Genomic DNA, 22,305 nt, shown 5'->3' on the forward strand with positions numbered 1-22,305 from the left:
TACTTGGAACATAGTGTGCCATTATCAGGTAGAATAGACTATATTTTGGGCCATAAAATAAGTCTCCTCAAATCTAAAATAATTAAAGTTTTACAAAGTGTGCTCTTTGACCATGATAAAACTAAGAATTGATAACAAAAGTACATGTTAAAAATTCCAAGATTATTGGAAACTACACAAGGTACTTCTACAAATGGTAGGAGTCACCATATGGAAGAGCAAATTAATAATACATAGTACTACCTTTAAGGATATTACAACATCAATGGAAATGTTTTAGATCTATATATTCAACCCAGACCCTTTATCTGATGCCTGATTTTTCATTCAACTTTCTTGTCTATTTTGAAGATGAATTTTTTTCTGGCACATACTGATCCAATTATATCATGGATTGTTAAGAGAATGAATAAAGAATATAAATGAAAAATGTCACTACTACAGGATAGCATTTGCTACATTTTATAAGAGTGACTCAGACATAATGTTATAGGACCTAAGGAGAGATCACATCATGCTTGTTGACAAGAGACATACTGAGACTTTGCTGAAGAATTTAAAATTACTATCTCATACCTTTCCTGCTTGCATGTAATTTTGCTGCCAGATCAACTACTGTGTAGAGCCTAGTGCAGATATTAGAGCACAGGCATCTATTTCTAGCTGGAAAAAACCCTGCTACACAATCTAGTCAAGCCATTTAACTTACATACATACATATCTATTTCATAAGTAGCAAGGAAGAACTGACCCAATATATTTTACCTCAGCTCCAGATTTTATAAGATCATTCCTATACAAGCCTACTATGTTCCCAGTACCCGTGTGAGGAAGAAAAGAAACTATATATGAAATATTCTTTAATTATTACTTTTACTAGCTTGAGATTTTGGCTTGAATGCAATTCCTGAGACTTTTACCTACAGAGTACTTGTATTAATTGAAATTCATATTTTATTCTTTGCTTACCCATAGATAGAAACTGCTTTTTGCAAGTTTTTTGGCTGAACTTGTTTTTGTTGGAACTTTAAAGGTTTGCAAATGTTCTCTGTAAAATTCTAATCTTCGAAATTTAATCTGTTAATCCTAACTATTGTGAAATATAGTGATGCTTATTAACATTGTACATTTAGATGTCCCAGTTCCCTGTCAATGATGCTCCGTAATCTTACATCCATGGCCAAAGTTCTCCTGAATAAATAGATTTTCTCTCTAAGGCCATCCACTTAACTTACTGGCTATATGTCTGTAATAGAGGAATTCAAAAAGACTAGGTGTCTTAGTTATATTGTATTTTCTTTCTCTTTTCATATAATGAACTTTCTTTCCCCGTGTTGGCTCATATGCCTACTGGAGAGTTTCCATGGCAACATCAATTTTAAGAATAGTACGCTTCATGAAAAGATAAACTACATACAGGATTTCTTTATAGATAAACGAATAAACAAGTTAGTGTTATTTTTATTCAAGCCATTTTTACAATGATCACCTGTAACCTTACACCACAAGATGGGTACAATGTGGATGAATAAAAGTTCCATTAAGACTGGGTACAGCAATAGTGAATCTGATGACTTGAAATAACATGGATTTTTTTCTTCTTTATTGAGGAACTGTTTTATTTAGATAATAATGATGCTAAATTCCTGAGGGCTGTGAAAAGGGAAGAGAATTGACATGTAGTGCTCCATATGAATCTAAGAACCGTTAAAAATATGCAGTTGAACAGTGAAAGAGATAGTGTTAGCATTAAATTGCAGGTCTTATAGCTGACACATCTGAGATAGCTGATTAAAACTGAAGCTTGCCTAGATCCAAAATCTCTGCCTTTTCTCTTTTATGAACACTCTTGGTTTGATTACCTTGAATCTACATCCTAAAACCCATACTTTATGATATTCTTTTCCCCATCTAATAAGCTATCCCCCTGACTTGCTTTAAAGTTTTTGTTTTTTTCTTTTTTTGGTTTGGAAGATTGGCCCTGAGCTAACATAATTGCCAATCCTCCTCTACTTTGTATGTGGGATGCTTCCTGGTGCACACCTTGGATCCAAACATGTGAGCCCCAGGCTGCTGAAGCAGAGCACACAAATTTAACCACTATGTCACTGGGCTGGCTCCTGATTTTGCTTTTCTAAAACAGATTCACATATTCATCCATCAACTGGATGAATTTCAATTATGATGTTTATAGGTGAAGTTCCAATTTAATTCCCTTTATTTTCACTAATTATGTTGTAAGAATAAATATATTATACTGACAGACTCTGCCAGAATCTTACTCTATGGAAATGGTATATTCCTGTTATGGAGTCTTACTTATGCTATTAGGGACAAGAAGCTGAATCAGTGTGGAGTGGTTCCATTTTATATTTACCATTCCAACTGGACTGGTCTCCTATCTTTCCACCTTGCATTTTATTTTGCTGCCAGATCAACTTTATGCACAGCCTATTTCTCACTTCCTTCCTATGTATCCCTGGCAGACGTCACTAATTACCCTTCCAACTGGACTGGTAAATAGGTGGCAGTTTTTTTCTACCTGCGAGTTACAACTAGTATGTTCTGAAATTATCTTAGTGGGTCATGCCAGCATTTTTAAATGAAATGGAATAGAGTAAACTAGACCAAAGGAGAGTAAAATAGAATAGGAAATCTAAGAACACATGGTAAAAGTAAGTATTTAATGAAGTCCACAGGTAAGGGATACACTGAGTTATCACTAAAGAACTCTTTGAAATTTCCTATCTCCTATCTTTCCACCTTGCATTTTATTTTGCTGCCATATCAACTTTATGCACAGCTTATTTCTCACTTCCTTCCTAAATATCCCTGGCAGACATCACTAATTGATCCCAGAACTTTCCCAGTGAATCCAGAGGGGCTTCAGAATTCTTTTCTCTGTGTTGCTTTTTACCAATTTACTATTTCCTGTGCTCTAGACTATGATTTACCAATTTTATCAAGACAGTTGAAGAATTTAAAATCATATCTCAATTCCAACTCACCTTTATATGCTTTTGTAGTTGAATGCTAGCTGTATCTTTGTATCTGAGTGTTAACATCTGCTTTTATCCAAGTCACATATTAATGATTTCAATACTTTATCTTGGAGACTACATAATCTCCAGTTCCTGGGCTTACTCTGTGAACCAAAACATTTTTTTTCTGCTAGAACAAAGAGGTAAAAATAGTTCTTCCGTCTGGCACAAAATCTTGAATTTAGAGTCTCTTGGTATTTGGAGACTATAGTGGAAATATATGATGCTTTTGTTTTTTTGTTTGTTTTGGCTTGTGCACTATTTTAACACCCTTTCTATATATAAGAACTTGCCTCTGTCTGCCTCTATCTGTGAGACAGGGCTCACCTTTTTTAATGGAAACCTCCAAATCCAGAGACTTGAGTCTTCCTGACCTCTGATAGGTAAAGCTCTCATGGAAACGTGACTTGAATTTAATTACCTGGATCCTGCCACCACTAGAACTTTGCAGGGCTTGGGGAAGATGAACCAACAGGGGCCCTCACTCTATCTATCTATTTATCTATTTGTCTATCTACCTACCTACCATTTATCATCTATCTGAAAAAATTTCAAAAAGTGCTTGAAGTTGTCAGTTTTAATAAGTTTTTTAATTTTTCAAAGTTTTCAAACATTTGGATCCCAAGTCCCCATCCTAGGGGTAGGCCTAAATAAACAATTTTTTCTTGCCTCTTTTTTAAAACTGAGAAATCATAATGTGAACTGAAGTTTTAAAACAAGTCCAATTTATTTTTAAAAATTAATACCCTATTTTTCCCTTGTTCTTCAGAATCTACAGCATCATTTTCACTAGGCCACCATGAGTCTCCTCATGCATGAATAAGTTAGGAGTCACCCAAGGATTGACGCAGAGATTATATCCAAATTTCGGATCTAACCCCGAAAGCTAAGTTGAAACATTGGAACGATTATTGGGCAAACAGAGTGATGAACTGCAGCTAGGGTCAAAGCCTCTCGTGGAACCAATGACACTTGTGATTTAATCCTTCTCCACAGAGTGTCTACCATTACTGCATGAGTCTGCCATTTGTAAATTGCTGGGAGCAGATGAACTGTGTGTAACACATGAGTTTATTGTTGTTATTGTTTGCAGTACAGGGTCCGTAAGAAAAGTTAATCTAATTATTAGAGGCAAAAAAATTCTTTCCAAGTAAATGAAAACCAGAGATATCCCTCTCCCAATAATTGTTTTGAAGCAAAATGAATTTAACTGCCGTTGGTGATGTGTCATGAAAACAATGTGATTTTCCTGAATATTTTCTGAACATCTTCATATCTTTCTTTTTTTTTAGACTGGCACCTGAGCTGACAACTGTTGCCAGTTTTCTTTGTTTTTTTTTCCTGCTTTTTCTCCTCAAATACCCCCAGTACATAGTTGTATACTATTTAGTTTGGGTCCTTCTAGTTGTGGAATGTGGGATGCTGCCTCATCGTGGCCTGATGAGTGGTGCCATATCGGCTCCCAGGATCCCAACCAGGGAAAACCTCGGCCACTGAAGCAGAGCATGCTAACTTAACCACTTGGCCACGGGAAGGCCCCACGTCTTCATATCTTTCAATCAGGGTTGTTTCTCTCTGTTTGATCTCAACAGATCATCAGCACTTTTTTCGCATAGAACACAGGTCTCATAGAAAATCCCATCTGCTATGGTCTGCATGTTTGTGTTCCCACCAAAATTCATACATTGAAAACCTAATCCCCAATGTGATGGTACTTTGAGGTGGAGCCTTTGGGAAGTTATTGGGTCATGAGGATAGAGCTTTCATGAAGTGGATTAGTGCCCTTATTAAAAGAGGTCAGAGAAATCTGCCTTGCCCTTCACCACGTGAGGTTACAGCAAAGCAAGGCAGCGTAGGAAGCAGGCCCCCACCAGACACCAAATCTGCTAGCGGCTTGATCTTGGAATTTCCAGCCTCCAGAACTGAAGAAAAAAAGAAATATTTCTTGCTTATGAGCTAGGCTGTCAATGATATTTCTCTTATAACAGTCACAAGGGACTAAGACACTATCTCTTCTATAAACGCTATTAATTATTTTCAACTTACGACTTCTCTTCTTCTTTAGTCAGACAGCTATTACTCTCAGTATCATAAACTTTCACATTTAATTTTTCCTATTTTATGTTTGTCTGTTAAGTTTGTCTCCATAAATTCCAAAGTAAAAGACAGAATGCATTTTATTTCTCTCGAATCCTGCATAGCATCTAGCACAGTCATGGATGCATGCTTATTTTTTTAATGAGGTGTAATTGACATATAACATTATTTTAGTTTCAGGTGTACTGCATAATGATTCAATATTTGTATATATTGTGACATGATCACCACAAGTTTAGTTAACATCTGTCACTATACATAGTCATGGAATTTTTTTTTGTGGTGAGAACTTTTAAGATCTACTCTTAGCAACTTTCAAACTTATAATACACTATTGTCAACTATAGTCAGCATGCTATACATTAGATCCCCATGACTTATTAATTTTATGACTGGAAGTTTGTATCCCTTGGCCTTCTTCATCCATTTCACCCACCCCCAACCCCTGCCTTGGGCAACACTATTCCATTATGTATATATGCCACATTCCACTCATTGTTCCATTCATCAATGGACACCCAGGTGATTTCTGTATCTTGGCTATTGTAAATAATGCTGTAGTGAACAAGGGAGGTGCATATATCTTTTCAAGCTCGTGTTTTTATTTTCTTTGGATAAATACCCAGAAATGGAATTCCTTGATCATATGGTAGTTCTATTTTTAATTTTTTGAGGAACCTGTATACTGTTTTCCATTCTGGTTGCACCAATTTACATTCAAACCAATAGTGAACAAGGGCTCCCTTTTCTCCACATCCTCACCAACACTTATTAGCCCTTGTCTTTTTGAAAATAACCATTCTAACAGATATGAAGTGATATATCATTGGAATTTTGATTCGTGTTTCCTTGATGTTGAGCATCTTTTCATGTGTCCATTGGTCATCTGTATGCCTTCTTTGAAAAAATGTCCATTCAGATCTTCTACCAGTTTTTTAACAGGATTGTTTGTTTTTTTTTTGCTATTGAGGTATATGAGTTCTTTAAATACTTTGAATATCAATCCCTTATCAGATATATATTGCAAATATTTTCTCTCATTCAGTAGATTGTATTTTCATTTTGTTATATTTTCTTTTGCTATGCAGAAACTTCTTAATTTGATGTAGTCTTACTCATTTATTTTTGCTTTTATTGCCTTTGCTTTTAGAGTCAGATCAAAAAGATCATCACCAAAATCGGTGTCAAGGAACTTACTGCTTATGTTTTCTTCTAGGAGCTTTATGATTTCAAGTCTTATATTGAAGTCTTTAATCTATCTTGAGCTAATTTTTGTGTATGGTACAAGATAGTGGTCAAGTTTCATTATTTTGCATGTGGCTGTCCAGTATTCCCAACACCATTTATTGAAGAAACTGTTCTTTCCCCTTTGTATATTTTTGCCTCCTTTATAAATTAATTGACCATATATGCATATGGGCTCATATGGGCTTATTTCTGGGCTCTCTATTCTGTTCCATTGATTTGTGTGTCTGTTTTATGCCAATACCTACTATTTTAATACTATAGCTTTGTAACATAGTTTGAAATCAGGGAGTGTGATGCCTCCAGCTTGGTTCTTCTTTCTCAAGATCGCTTTGGCTATTCAGGGTCTTTTGTTGTTACCTACAAATTTTAGGATTCTTTGTCCTAAGTCTGTGAAAAATCCCATTGGAATTTGTATAGGGATTGCATTGAATCTGTATATATTTTTGGGTAGTATGGCCATTTTAACAATATTAATTTTTCTAATCTTTGAGAACAGAATATCTTGATACATATTTGTATCTTCAACTTCTTTCATTAGTGTCTTGTAATTTTCAGTGTACAGATCTTTCACCTCCTTGGTTAAATTTATTCTGAGGTATTTTATTATTTTTGATGCAATTGTATAATAGGGTAATTTTCTTAATTTATCTTACTGATAGTTCCTTACAGTTCTGATATAGTTCTGATAGTTCTGGATGCATGCTTATTGATTTACTTATTATGACTTTATTAGACCTTTCATTCTATCACTGTGATGGAGGAAAAAGTTAAGAAAATGTTTCCAAGTTCGGGTACATGAAAATTTTAGTTTTTAACATATATTTGGTTGGTCTCTAAAATGTCAAGGCAGGTTTGAAAATCTTCGCTAAATATATGTGTGGCACAACATGTTCTAGTTATGCCTCGTGACTGGAGAAAGTCAAATGCTATGGCAACTGCATGCTAATAACTCCAGGACCTCTCTTCCTTCAGAGTGGATGTTATATTCTTAGGCTGCAAGTCATCTCACAGCTCTGAGTATTGAAGCTGATCTGGATGCATAGAGTTCCTCAACACTTTGGTTTCCAGGGTTGATTTAACTGATTGCCATATGTAAGTGATTAATTCATGAGTTTTAAAATAAATGCTCACTTTCTACCATGCTCTGCGTCAATTATTTGGATGGGTGCTTTTCTCCTGAAACATCTGATCGTTCCGCTTTTTTTTGTCTTCTCACATAGTGTTCCTTCTGGAAACACTGGGAATGTGCTTTCTCCACTTACTTTTCTCTAACTTGTCTTTATCTGTTACACTCAACACTCAGCTCAAGCGTACCTTTATCACTAGAGCCTTTCTGATCTCTTGATCTGAGTTACATGTTTTCTCTCTTCTCATCCTCTCTGTTCTTCCTATGGTTATGTTAACAAATATTTGCCGTATTAATTTGTTTATTTTCCTCAATAAGACTGGGAGCTAAATTGAAGGTTACCTGATAAAGAAGGATAGTTGGTAAATTGTATTTTTCTGTAAATTAATTGGAAGGTGTTTATATGTAAGCAAGAATATGAAATGCAATAGCCAGAGAAAATGTTTTAACAGAGTTCTTGGAACTTTGTTTATCCATGATTGAAAGTTTCTATGGCTCATATGGCCAAAAAACATGAGAGATTTGCATCAATATTTTTTTCTGGGAATGTGGAAATAAGGTTCATATTTTATTTAGAATATCAAGTTCAGAGGGTTTTTCACTCAATTAACAATCATTACATAATTAAGAGAATTCAAGGCACTGCAAAATTTTTTATTTACAATAAATCGCAAACCAGATTATTTATGCTGATTATTTCTACAAATGTGCTAATCAATCCATATGGAAGTTATTGTTCCAATGACTAAGACCACTTTTACTTTCTGTCTTTTAAAAATGTGGAGTATAATAAAATTTTCATGAATTCCTACTTAGAACTGAAAAAGGAAAAATCCTGTCACTGACAACTGACTGTTATTTCCTCCAAATAAGACAAGGCAACCAAGACTTCAAAAACGACTAAATCCTCTTTCTTCTAACTAACATCTTTTCTAACTGATTTGTTGTTATTTGCCAATGACAACTCTAATAATGCTTAAAACTCCCACCTCCTAGTTAAAAATATTAAAATACCCAGTTACCACATTGTCCCAACTTCTAGAAGACGTCCAATCTAAAATAGATGGTCACTTCCCTAATCCCTTCTCAAAGTCACTCAACAACGCTAAACCCTAGTAAGCTGCTCTCCCAATTCTCCTTTACTGAGATACCCTTGGACTTCCCCTAGGTTTCATTTTCTCTTCCTATGTGCAGCAAACCACACATTTTTTTTTAACTGCAAGTGAGTTTCTAGTGGTCTTTAGTGTGTAGGTCTCAAAACAACCGGGCACAAAACACACATTTCACAAACTATTTTTCAGTTTACATCGTTGACCAGGGGTTTGGCAATGATGTCAAGTGCAGTTGGAAGTAGCATGCTGTATAGTTACTTAAGTTCTAGACTCGTTCCTTCCTCTTCACAGCTCTGGAACCTGTTTTCTTATTTCTGTGTTGGGAAACTTGGTGTTAATATTCCATACAAGACTGAAATTTTATAGTTCTAGCCAACACTCAGGTAAAAGAAATAGGTTAAACATCTATATGTTTCTCTTAGGATCAATTCCAACCACTTGTTATGCAGGCATTATGAACTACCGAGCAAAAATGAATTAGGTAAGTGGTAATTTTTTTCAGGGAAAATCTTAATAGCTGTTATTGGTTGTATGATGCAAATATTACCTTTGTCTTAGGTGGTCCCACTATCCCCGCACTGTGATTCTTGCCACTTTAGGAGCTTCAATATGCCCATAAACATCAAAGAAATGAGGTTTACTGAGATATCTTGGCAATTAGATTCTCCTCATTTTCTAAGTTTGATAGGTTAGCAGGGAAATATTCAAGAACACATAGAATTCACATATATTAATTGAAGATGAGATGAGGATCTAAGAGGCTCTGGTTCGATAGATGAGGAATCCAGACCGACAAGCCAGGGGGCCAAGTCCAGAGTAGCTCTACCTCCAGATCCCATTGCTTAATTGGAGAGCCCTCTATTCTCCCAAAATTCCGCTAGAGGCATTTTAGCAGTCCAAACAAACAGGAGAAAAGACCTGTTCCCGCAGGAGTAGGGATTATTCAAATAGGAACAGTCATGTCTAATTATCTCATTACACCATCCTAACCTCCTTTCCAGTATTGGCTTCAGCAATGGGAGATGGTTAAGTCCAGATAAGAGTGATTCAAGTTGACTTCACCACCTCAAATAAAAGTGTTTTGCTCAATGAAATAGATCTTCCTCTACCTGGTATTATTGGAGCTGATATTATGGTAATACACTTCCGGTCTTGTATGTTACTACTGAAGACACACAATACACTTTTCCTTTTAACTTTGTCATTTTTGCCAAAAGTGGAAATAAAATACAAACATGAAATTGGGAATAAACCTTAGGGACTAATATATATATATATTTGTTTACATTTTTTAAAACAGATGCAGTCATCTGGTATGTTTTCATATTTGAGGCTTGTTATGAAAAACAAACATTTGAACAAGGGGACTATTCAGTTTGCTCCTTTGGACTGCTTTCTTTTTTCAGTTTACAAATATGTTGCTTATTGTCTGTTACATTGATTTTGTCAGCTGCAAGTGACAGTGCCCTATGCCAAGTACCACCAGGGAAATTATTAGCTGCTCAATGAATTGTAGCTCAGTCTTTGGTGTCATCCTGAGAAGGTTCAATTGTAACTTAAAAATAAAAGTGATAGAACCTTTTGGAGAATGGTGTGTCAAAAATTGGCAAAATGCTTTCATGAAAAATTGCTATGCTCAATATCTGCTTATTGCTGTAATCACAGTCAAAACTTCCACTGAAAATCCATTCTAGGCAATAAATACGCATGGTGGCTGTCATGAATGAGCACTCATAGCTTTGCATGAAGCAGCAATTGTTTCTCCCATTATGTTACCAAGGAGACTTAGGGGGTAAACGTATGTGTGTGCGTGTGTGTGTGTGTGTGTGTAGGATTATTTTGGAAAGTTTGATACATTTCTACCACCTAGCATTTCCCCGACGTGGGAAAAGTATATAGAACTAACTGGTAAAAGCTGTGGGAGTTAAATCATTATTACCTGCTGTTGCGAAATGCCTTTCTTTGCCTTCCTACTTTCTCCATCTAAATTCCTTTACGCTGGATTTCAGAAGAAGCCTGAATCATTGCAGTGGAATTTGCTGATGTAAGAATCTCTTTGAAGGTAGGCAATGTATCTTATTCATCTTTCAGCCACATCTAGCTCAGCAGATAATCAATAAATTAACTTAGAGTAAACTAAACCTGTAAGATTATTATAAAGAGGTAAGTGTGGCCTAGAGATAGCATTAATTCTTTTGAACTGTTCACTGTGGAATATTTGATTTGTTTTAACTCAATCAGCCAAGCACTCATGAGAAGAAAAAAGAATAGATTTTATTTTATAGAACACTTGTACTCATGTATAAGTTTATGAATCCTCAGAAGCCTAACAGCAATTGTAAAGCAAATACTGTATAGGAATTTAACCAAACTCTGCCCCTATCTGCCAGTTGCCATTCAGCATGGGGAGACCTTTGAATGATCACGTTTCTGCATAATGAAGGACCTTAGCCGTCGCGCCACTGTGAATAAAGAGATGATGAACACTTTAGATTTGCAATACTTAACAAATCTGTTAATAAAGTTATTTATATTGTTAATCAATTGATATGCTTAATATTTCATAGAAAACTGAACTTTGTGTAGTCATCTATTATAGTGTAATTTTTTTCATTAATAATTTAGGCTATGAGCAGAAGTGTGCACCCAAAGAGTTTCTGTCTTCTCCAAAATCGTTTCTAATTTCCAGCTTTTGAGCTCCTCTGGCAATGTGTATAGCCATCTAATTCTATTTTTCAATAATTCAGATAACATGTTCAAGCTTATCTTAATTAACAGTACTTCAGCTGTTTAACTGCTGTCCTTAAAAATTAAGATCCTAAGTTTTCTTTGAGGATTCTATAACCTTCCATTTGACCAAAGGTGGTCTTTCAACCAATCAACATGAGAAGGTTGCACATCTTGTCTTCTTTTGAATCTAAGAACCAGGAAAACAAAGCAAATATTAATTGTATCCCACTAGCTCTGGTGTTTTGCTTTAATAATATTGCAAAGTCAAGACTTGGATGTAACATGTAAAACACAGCCCTTGCAATGCACCTCTCTCTCCCTCTCATTCCCATAAATATGTTCATTTACCAGTTGTCTTCTTCTCAGTAAAGATGTCTCTATAGCCATTTAAGTCAGAAAAGTAGCCATCGTACTTGTTTCCTTCATTTTCATCCTTCCCAGATCCAATCAATAAGTCCCATAATTTTACCTTCAAAATATTTCTCAAATAAGTTCGTCATCTCTATCTCACTTTTTAACAACACTCTCGTTCAAACCACTATCCTCAATTATTCCCACGATAGAAATTACCTCTTTACCTGGGCTCTCTGCTGTGACTATTATATTCTTCTAGTTCATTTTCTAGACAGCAGCTGAAATGATATACTTTCCAACTGAAATCATTATCATGTTAAAACTGTACTTGAAACTCTTCGATAGTTTTCTGCCTTACTTAAAAGACAAATATTTGAACATAGCCTGGAAGGGATTTACAACATGATGTTTGGTATACAGAAAATTCACACATAAATATTTGTTGAATGAATTAAAATATTTTGTTGAAGAACTTTATGAAAGAAAGAAGCTTAAATTATTTGGCAGAAGAAACTAAATCCATGCCAAGTAAAACACAGCTTCCTCTTAACTTTAACTCAATGTGTATTGCAAATTTAAAAACGAACCTACGGACTGAGAGTTAAATCATTTGGATTGAATGATACCACGAACGATAAAATTGAATTTCTCTCTTTTCTTCCTCAAATGATATTAAGTGAATAGAAAACCCATAGACAGGTAAAGAAAAACTAACAGGTATAAAAAATGAAAGGAAGAACTGGTCCTATGGCCAAGTGGTTAAGTTCACCGGCTCTGCTTTGGTGGCCCAGGGTTTCACGGGTTTGGATCCTTGGTGTGGAGCTAGCACTGCTCATCAAGCCATACTGAGGTGGTGTCCCACATAGCAGAACTAGAAGGACCTACAACTAGAATATATAACTATGTACTGGGGGCTTTGGGGAGAAGAAGAAAAAAGAAAGGATTGGCAACATGTGTTAGGGCCAATTTTTAAAAAACAAAGTAGAAAGGAAAAGGATATAATAACAACAATTTGGAAGCTTAAAAGCAAAGGAATATGTCTTAACTGACTTGGCATATCTGATATGGTTTACTGATATGTAAACCTACACACAAAGAAACCACAAGAAGCAAGTTATTTCCATCACAAATGCTCAGAAATTAGAAATACCTAGAGTGTGAAGGCAAGGTTCAGACTGAGGCTAAAGTCAGAAGGATAATTGAGAGCTCATGTAAAAGCAGTTATATAACATGAGATTCTTTCCTCCATGATACAGGATCTGGGAATGGCCCAGATACCAAGATGGGGAAAAACTCATGTTTAAATCCTGGACAGGACAAACCTGGATCATTCTAGCCTTCACTCCTTGCTTATGTGAAACCTCAGCAGTGAGAAACCAGGCTCCCACCATCCCCCATTAAACATTACATTCCTGTATACAGATACAGTGGTTTCAGAATTGTTAACCCATGTGCCTGTGCAAACAACTTTATCAGCTTGCGTACAGAACTTATATTCAGCTCCTTTTGCCTTTCATCTTACAGTCTCTACTTGTTTCCAAACATATTTAGATATGTACCTTTTCCCCTTGACTGAGTTGTTTCACACATGTGTAATCCAGTGACATTCTTTTGTTTCATTCTGCATTCCACCCTGAGATTCCTCAAATTTCTAAATGAATACATTAAGGCTTGCTCCTGTGTAAAGTTCCACAGGTTTTGACAAATGCATGGTGTCATGTATTCACCATCATGCTATGAAATTAGGTTCACTCTTGTAAAAATCTCCTGTGCTTCACCTATCTAAGCCCTTCCCCACTCTGATCTTTTGGCAGGCACTGATTTGTTTATCATCTCAGAAGCTTGGCCTGTTCCAGAAGGTCATTTAATGGAATCATGCCTTTTCAGACTGACTTCTTTCACTTGGCAATAAGATTCATCCACATCTTTGCATTCCTTGTTAGCTCTTTTCTTCTTACCTCTGAATAGTATTCCACTGTATGAATGTATCACTGTTTATTTATTCACCTATTAAATAACATCTTGGTTTCTTCCAGATTTTTGTAATTATGAAGAAAACTGCTATAAGTATTCATGCATAGGCTTCGTGTACATAAATCTTAAAATTAGTTAGGGAAAAAAACCTAGGAGAAAGATTCCTGGATTATATAGTAGGATTATGTCTTGTTGTGTAAGAAGCTGCCAAATTGTCTTCAAAAGTGACTGTACTGTTTTGCATTCTAACCGGCATTGAATGAGTTTCTGTTGCTTTGTATCCTTACCAGCACTTGGTATTGTCACATTTTGGATTTTAGCCATTATACAGAAAAGGCTACAAATAGAAAACAAAGCAACACGGAGGGCACAATGTAGAGATTGAAAGAGTATTTTAAAACTTGAATTAATATCCTCAGAGAAATAAGAGAAGACAGTGAAACCATAAAATAGAAATAGGATGTCATTAAAAGGACATTCATAAAACAAGAAAGTTTTTGAAAGTGAAAGTATGGAAGCAGAAAACGAAAATTACACAAAACAGTTGGAAATGAGTATATTTATGAGGATATAGGGGAAAATAAGTCAGGATTTAAACCAAGAGCTAAAACACAAGGAAATTATGTAATCAATCCAAGATGTTCAGCAACTGACTAATAGAATGATTAAAGAAAGAAGTGAAATTTTAGATTTAAAAAACATTCATTTTCCAGAGAAAATATGACAAATACAGTGAACGAAAGAAGACCTATGTTGTTGTGAAATTTCAGAGCCACAAGGATGTAGAGGCAATATTAAACTCTTTTAGGGAGGGGAAAAATGAAAGAATAAAAGTATTGGACTCAAAGTGAATGACATTGGTCTTCCCACAAGGCAATACCAATGGCTAGAAGACTAAGTTCTGAGGGAAATATGTTTTAAAGCTAGAATCCCATGCCCAGTTCAGCTGTGTTTATTCTGCATCACTGAGCCACATTGTCACTTCAAGCTGCTCCAGATTTTGTACTTACTTCAGGTCCTAGTGCTGTCAATTTCTCTTTCTGCAATTATACAATTAATCTAAGTTTATTCTTTGTACTATAGACGTTGTGCCTTGTATGCACAGAGTTGTTTATTTCTGTTTCTGTTTCTATTTTCATGTCTATTTATTTCTATCTCTATTTGTGTCCAAAATTCTGTTACACAAATCTGTTCATTTCTATACCTCTGGTGCCTAGAATAGTGCCCCACTTAATATGTATTTAATGGATTAACACACATTTGACTGGAAAAAGAGCTACAGCTCTCTTGCATGTTTCCCTTCCAGTGAGATCAGGTGTTTGAATATCTGTTTTTTTCTGGAACCAATCGATCTTCACAAGAAAGGGAATAAAAAATATCTTCTGATTTCAGCATTGCATTACTGCTATTTTAAAGATACTGCCTTTATATTTAATTCACGACGCTTACTACACACACCTGCACTGCCAAGGGCCTGTGTGGTCAAAGGGCTGAGCTTTATATACCTGGAGAAGCCTTTGTTCTTCAGCTGTTTTATGCCCATGGTTTGTAACTGACTCATTTCTCTTGACTTCTTGGCAGCCCCTGCTCTGTACTTGGATCGCAAACTCCAGACACCTAAAATCAATGAGGAAAACTCTTTTTCCTGGAAATATCCTGAACATTGATATCTTATTTTTAAGTTGCATATCTGAGCATACACTAATGCAGCTATTCTTATTAAGAATTTGGCTAAAGAAGTGGTTCTATGAAGAGAGGGATAGAAAGGAGGGTATTTTGGGGTTCTGCAAGAAGTCATCACAGAGCAAGAGTCTTTTTATGTTTTCTTTCAAACAAAATGAGAAAAAAATTAGGCCTGAATATATCATCTCCTGACTAAAAGCCAAGGTTATGAAAAGTGAGAGGCTATGGGGTAGGTGGGAATGAATGCTAGAAATGGATTTTCTTCACATTTTTTCACTTAGAATATGTCCATTTTTTTCCCTTTGTAGCAGTGTATTTCCTAAGCAGATTACCATTTCTCCCTCTTTCCAAACTTATTTTAGTGCTCTGAATAAACAAATACAGTACAGTCTTTTCTATACATGTCTTGGAATTTCTTTGGGTTTTCTACCCATTTTCTCCCTACCAGTCAAAAGGAGGACCCTTCACCTAAAATTCTTTTTTGTTGTTGCTGTTGTTAGGAAGATTGGCCCTGAGATAACATCTGTTGCCAATCTTCCTCTTTTTGCTTAAAGAAGATTGTTGCTGAGCTAACCTCTGTGTCAATATTCCTCTATTTTATGTGGGGTGCCACCACAGAGTGGCTTGATGAGCAGTGCTTCATGCCCAAGATCTGAACCTGTGAACTCCAGCCGCCAAAGCGTAGCATGCAAACTTAAACACTACACCACCAGGCCAGCCCCAACCTAAAATTCTTGCCTTAAATTCTTCTTTCATTTTAGTTCCTTTCTTGGATTTTAACCCATTTAGGCACCAAAAAGATTAGAGATTGTTAACTCTTGCTTTTGTTTTTTTTTTCTAGTAGGGAGGGAAAAGGGAATAACATGCACTGTTTCAAAAGGCTCACTCTCAGGATAATTCCTCAGCATTTTTCCAACATGCCACTTCCTATCAAATCTGCTCTGGATAGCCTCATAAGCACCCCCAACCAATGTACCTTATAAGTGGGTTTGGAGGAACAAGTACAAATATGTACATGAAAATGTTTCATAAACTACAAAGATTTATTGAATTAAATGATTGATTTCTCATATGTTATTGTATTACCTGAATATTGTTGAAAAGCCTTCTAAAGAAAAAATATTCTTCTTATAAAACAATACAAAATATGGAAAGTTGCCATCACTTAGAAAAAACCACCAGTAATTTCTTTCTTTCTTATTTTTTTTTGAGGAAGATTAGCCCTGAGCTAACTGCTGCCAATCCTCCTCCTTTTGCTGAGGAAGACTGGCCCTGAGCTAACATCCGTGCCCATCTTCCTCTTCTTTATATGCGGAATGCCTGCCACAGCATGGCAAGCAGTGCCCTGTCTGCACCCAGGATCCGGGCTGGTGAACCCCAGGCCACCGAAGCTGAACATGCACACTTAACTGCTGCACCACCGGGCCACCAGTAATTTCTTTAAGATATAAAATTTAGTACATAAAGAGACAAATGGAAAATGGCACCAAGAATTTATTCTCTCTCCAGAGGAAGCAAAACAACTTTTTTCTTAAAATGGAAATAATTCTGGCATAATCTCACCAAAACCTCAAAATCCAGAGGGTTAAAGAAAGCATGGGAAGTCCATGGGATCAATTGTGGACTGAATTGTGTCCCCTCAAAATTCATATGTTGAGCCCCTAACTCCAACGCGATTATATTTGGTGATGGGAGTTTAACGAGGTAATTAAGGTTAAATGACGTCATCTGACTGAGACCCTAATCTGAAAGACTGGTGTCCTTAGAAGAAGAGAAAGACACCAGGGATATGTGAAGACAGGGAAAAGGCCGTATGAGGACACACACGCAGGTGGCTGTCTGCAAGCAAAGGAGAGAAACCTCAGTAGAAATGAACCCTGCTGGCACCTTGATCTTGGACTTCCAGCCTCAAGAACTGTAAAAAAATAAATTTTTGTTGTTTAATCCATCCAGTCTGTATTTTGTTACAGCAACCCTAGCAAACTAATACAGGGTCTATGGAGATTACTTCACTGAGATTATCTTCAAAACCTTGAATCAATTGATATTAAAACAAGTGCTTTCAGAAGTTTCCATCAAGGTATGACTCCTTCCTTATATGGGGCATATAAAAGCTAACAATTAATTCAGCAGCTTCATCAGGAATAGAGAATATTCTATCCTGTCTATGGAACTCTCTCTACATTTCTCAGATGTTAGATTTCTTAAGAAGAAATATAGTTGAAATTCACTGATCCTTCACCATAAGCTTTGGCTTAATATGAAGAACAGGGATGTAGTTGGTAATAGGAGCTACTGAGAAATTTTGTGGGCCAAAGAAGATATTGCAACCACTTCATTTTTGAGTTTATAAAGCTAAATAAATAATTGAAAACAGCAAGAAATAAATTTGGAAATTAAAACATCACATAATCAGTACTCTCATGCACTCTAATGTATGCATAAGAATAAAGATACAAATAAATGGGATGAAATGGAAAGCCCAGAAAAGTTCTTGAAATACTCCCAAAATTAAAGGAGAAATTTGAGGAGAAAAAATTTTGAAGGGTATATGCTTTTCATACTCAAAACACTTTTCTTGGTGATCTCATGCAACCCCTCAGCTTCAAAAATACATCACTTTGCTGCTAACCCTCAGATCTCTGTGTCCAGCCTGGACTAGTCTTTTCAAACCCCAGTGTTTACTTCAATAAGTAATTTTGTGAAAATTGTGAGCTAATATTTAAAAAAAATAAACACAGATCTTTATATTACATCGAACATAAAAGTAATTATAGATGTATAAAAGAGTTAAATATAACAAATAAAATGAAAAAAAAAAGGAGAAGAAAAGGACACCAGGCTGTGTAGGTGAATCACTTGTGTCATGAGTGGTAAGGGAATATGTCACATCACTAATGTGGGCACAGGTGATTTTTCACTCACTGCCCTCCTCAGTTTGACACAGTCTCTCAGTGTAGGATCAGTGATTAGATAGAAGCAAATAATGAAGGAATTGTGGCTATACAGGCTAAAAATATACAATTAAAGGAGAAAGAAAACTATAGGATTCATTGAAACAGTCAATCTTAATTCGTTCGTTAGGATCTAGACATGCTTGTCCTGTACCATCACTCTGCTGCTGATGGATTCAGTAAGACAGGCAACGACCTTGTCACGAGCTTACATTTTTAGGGTGAGGATAAACCAAATGTGATGAATGAACAAAATTATTTCAGATGGTGATTTGAACTCCTAAAGAAAATTGAGTGATATGAAAGGGAGTGACTAAGGGAGGCAAAAATGTATGAAGCAGTTAAGACCCTTTGAAAGAGGAAACAGCTGAGCTGAGACCCTGGTGACAGGAAAAACAGCAAAGCCTGGAGCTGCTCATTCCAGGGCAGAGACAACAGTGAGAAGACTATTTAAGAGTTTTAGGCACATGAGGAAAGTGATCTGATAGAGGCTTTAAAATTATCAATCTGGCTGCTGTGCAGACAACGATGTAGGGATCCAGGAATGGAAAAATTCAAAGATCAGATAGAAAGCTCTAACAGTAATCTAGGTGAGTGATGATGGTGGACGGACGTGAATAGTAGGAGTTGAGAGGGGGATGGTAAGAGGGAGATTTATTCAGAACATATTTCAGAGGTAATATTGAGAGGAATTTTTAATGATTTGGATGAAGTTTGCCAGGAAAGAACTGAATTAGGAAGATTTGGGGAAAATGAAACAAGTTTTGCAAATAGAAATAAAGAAGTATAATTTGAAAATTTTGCATAGAGATATCAGGTAGGCACTGACCTCACTGGAGACGTTAGCATGTTAACAATCAAGATAAGTAAAGGCATACAGATAGTATTTAAAATCATAAGACTAGATGCAATGATGTTATGAAAAATCAAAAAAATTGCCTTGGAAGACTCCAACATTTAAAATCAAGCAAGGACCATATAACAAAAGGATTTGTAGAACTGAGAGAAAGAAAACCAAATCTTATCAAGGAAGGGAAAAGAAAAAGGGTTTTCAAAAGCTGCTACAGAGTCAAGTGTATTGATGGGGTCTAGGGGAGGCCAAGGTTAGGAAATGAACATTAGATTGATGTAATTTGATGTTGTTTGTGACTTTGGCTAGAACAGATCCAGGAAAGCCCTGGGATAAGAAGTCCCATAGAGTAAAATAATGAGAAACTAGAAATCTGGAGACAGTAACTATTGTAACTATCTCAAGGCTTTTAATGAAATGAAGAGCAGGAATAGTGAAAGTAAAGCAAGAAAACAAAGGCAATTGGAAGATGTTAATAAATAAATCACAGGATCCTTGCCATGGCTGTAACAGAGGCAATACTTTGATTTTATTCATATTTTAACAAGGGGGGATGAGCTTTCTCTCTTTATATGTATATGTCCATATATGTAAGTATGATTACATATGATTATATGATTATTAATGGGAAGGTGCAATCATACAAAAAGCTAGAAAACTGGGAGCAAATATATCAAGATGTTAATAACAACTTGTGTGCATGTGCATGAGGAAAAATTTTTGTCTGTTTTGTGTGGGGATTTTTTTTGTAATTTCTAAGTTTCTACATTGACCTTTACTAGTATAGATGGAAAAAATAAAGTCACTTGGAAAAAAACTAATGTATCTTTAAAAAGTAACACATTAAGCTATTTCTTAACATTCCTATTACAGTGTGAATTAGACTTTCTAAATATTTTATCATTAACAAAACAACTGTTGGGGAAGTCATATCAGAGAGAGGAGAAGTGTAGGTGTCTTAAGAACCAATGGTATTATTGAATGCTATGAAAGTCCACAGGGGTATTTGATGGACATAGATGGAAGAGTCAAAACAATTTCTCCTATTTCACAAAAATTGTTTAAAATGTCTAAGTTTGGAATCATAAGAACTTAGATTCTAATCCATAAAATGTCACTTTTTAGCTATATAACTCCAGCAACTTTCTTGGTTCTCAAAGCCTGATTGAGACAAACAAAAAGTTGCTTCTCTTACCAATCTCACATTTTCTGTGGGCATTGAATGAGATAGCACATAAAGAGCCCCCTTTAGGGAAAGTCAATAGCCAATCTCCAAGACTCCCATGGAAGGTTTCTTTTCCTAAGGCTGGATTGGGATCCCTCCCTCTGGCACCTGACCATGCTCTGAACTGCGAGGAAAGTCCCACTCGGGACTCCAGTTCAAGGAAAGTACCAAACTCTAACTTTTGGTGGAGTATGGGAACCCCTTCTTGGGAGAATGGCTCCAGGATGCAATTGGGTAGAATGTCCCCTAGACTGGCGGAAAATTCCTCACTGTCTTTCTCTTTCTCACTGTCTTTGTCCTTTTATCCTGGGGACCATTCACCGGGCACCTATTCCTGCCAGGCAGAATAGGGAAGATGTTCAAGGGATGCCCCCATCATCCCTTGCTACAGGAACCCCAATGGGGGGATTTTCAAGGTAATGTCTCCTTTTCTTTCTCCTTTTCTCTCGGGGACCATTCACCAGGTCTATGCTGCCAGGCAGAATAGGCACCAGGCACCTGTTACTGCCAGGCATAACAGGGAAGGTATACAAGGGATGCAATGCCGGGGGACGCCCCCTCACCCCTTGCTATAGGAACCCCACAGTAGGAACAATGGGTAGGACGCTGCCCTAGGTTCAGGGGGGATTTTTCATGGTAATGGACCCGTTTCTTTTGTCTCTCTTGGAGTTACAATGGCCATTTTCATCTCCTTTTGAGCTTTGCGACTGGGAAACAAAGAAATCTTTAAAGAGTAAAAGGCTCCACCCCTGGGAGCCCCAACTTTAGGTTTCTGGGCCTGATCACCCCAGCAACCCTAAGTGGGGGTGCCCTCTCTTGACAGTTGACTCATTGAGCATTTTAGTCACCTACTGAGTTGGTTATGAGGGTAGGAGACCTGTGATTTATTCTGTGAACTGTCGTGCTAGCGTAGTGTGCTCCAGCACGCGGGAACTGTTGTGTGACTCTTATCTTGATAACCCTCTGGAAGAGGCCATGAGGGTGAGGTCTGATCTCTTCTTTTCCTTTCTTTGTCTGTTTTGCTCATCATCTCTTCTGTTGTCACCAAGTCGTGGTTAAGTTCAGGCTAGACCTGAGCAGAACCTTGACCTTCTGTAAAATTGGAAAAATAAGCCTTTTGCCAGGGATTTAACTCTCAAACCTGGCTCTGGGAGCCCCAGCCTCCAGCCAGTTCCAGGCCTTTGCCTCCTGCTTCCCTACCTCAACTTTGCTGGCTCAGAGACAAAGCGCCCAGGCTGAGTGGGACTTGACTAAATCTTATAACTATGTCAACACCTGCAATCGGCCTCTGCACACCTGCAATCGGCCTCTGCACCCTTTCTCCAGCTGCTGTCAGTCAGACACTGGCTTTACCGCCACGGGAAAGGCTCCTAAGCATCTCCAGAGACCCACCCTGTGGATGCGTTCTAACTCCATCTGGAAGAAAATTTGAAGGGTTTCTCTGTGCCTTTGTGATGCAGTGGACAGGTAGATCAACCTGGAATGTAATTTGAGTTACAATCCAGTTTCTGGGAAATCAAGAGCAACTGTCCTTAGAAAATCCTTGCAAGACTGGAAATACAGCTCTGGAGGCAGTTCAGATTCCACCTAGTTCCTTTATCACGAAAAGGATTATCATCTCCCCTCTCCAGGAACTACTATCTAGCCCATCACTAATTCCTAAGACTGAAGGGAAAAAAAAAAAAGAAAGAAAGAGGAGGGGAGAGGAAAAACAACCATAAGCATGCCCTTGCCAAAAATCTAGCATCTTGAGTGTCTCCTCCACAAATATTGGTAAAAAAAAAAAAACAATAGCTGTGCAGTCTCTGTGTACGTATGTCTTATGTATGTTATATGTGTGACATTTTTACCTCCGGATGGTATGGCCAAATTAAGAGCTCGGTTTAATTGGCTTAAAGTAAGCGCTTACAT

Source organism: Equus asinus, chromosome 4, assembly GCF_041296235.1.
Source record: "Equus asinus isolate D_3611 breed Donkey chromosome 4, EquAss-T2T_v2, whole genome shotgun sequence".
Taxonomy (NCBI): Eukaryota; Metazoa; Chordata; class Mammalia; order Perissodactyla; family Equidae; genus Equus; species Equus asinus.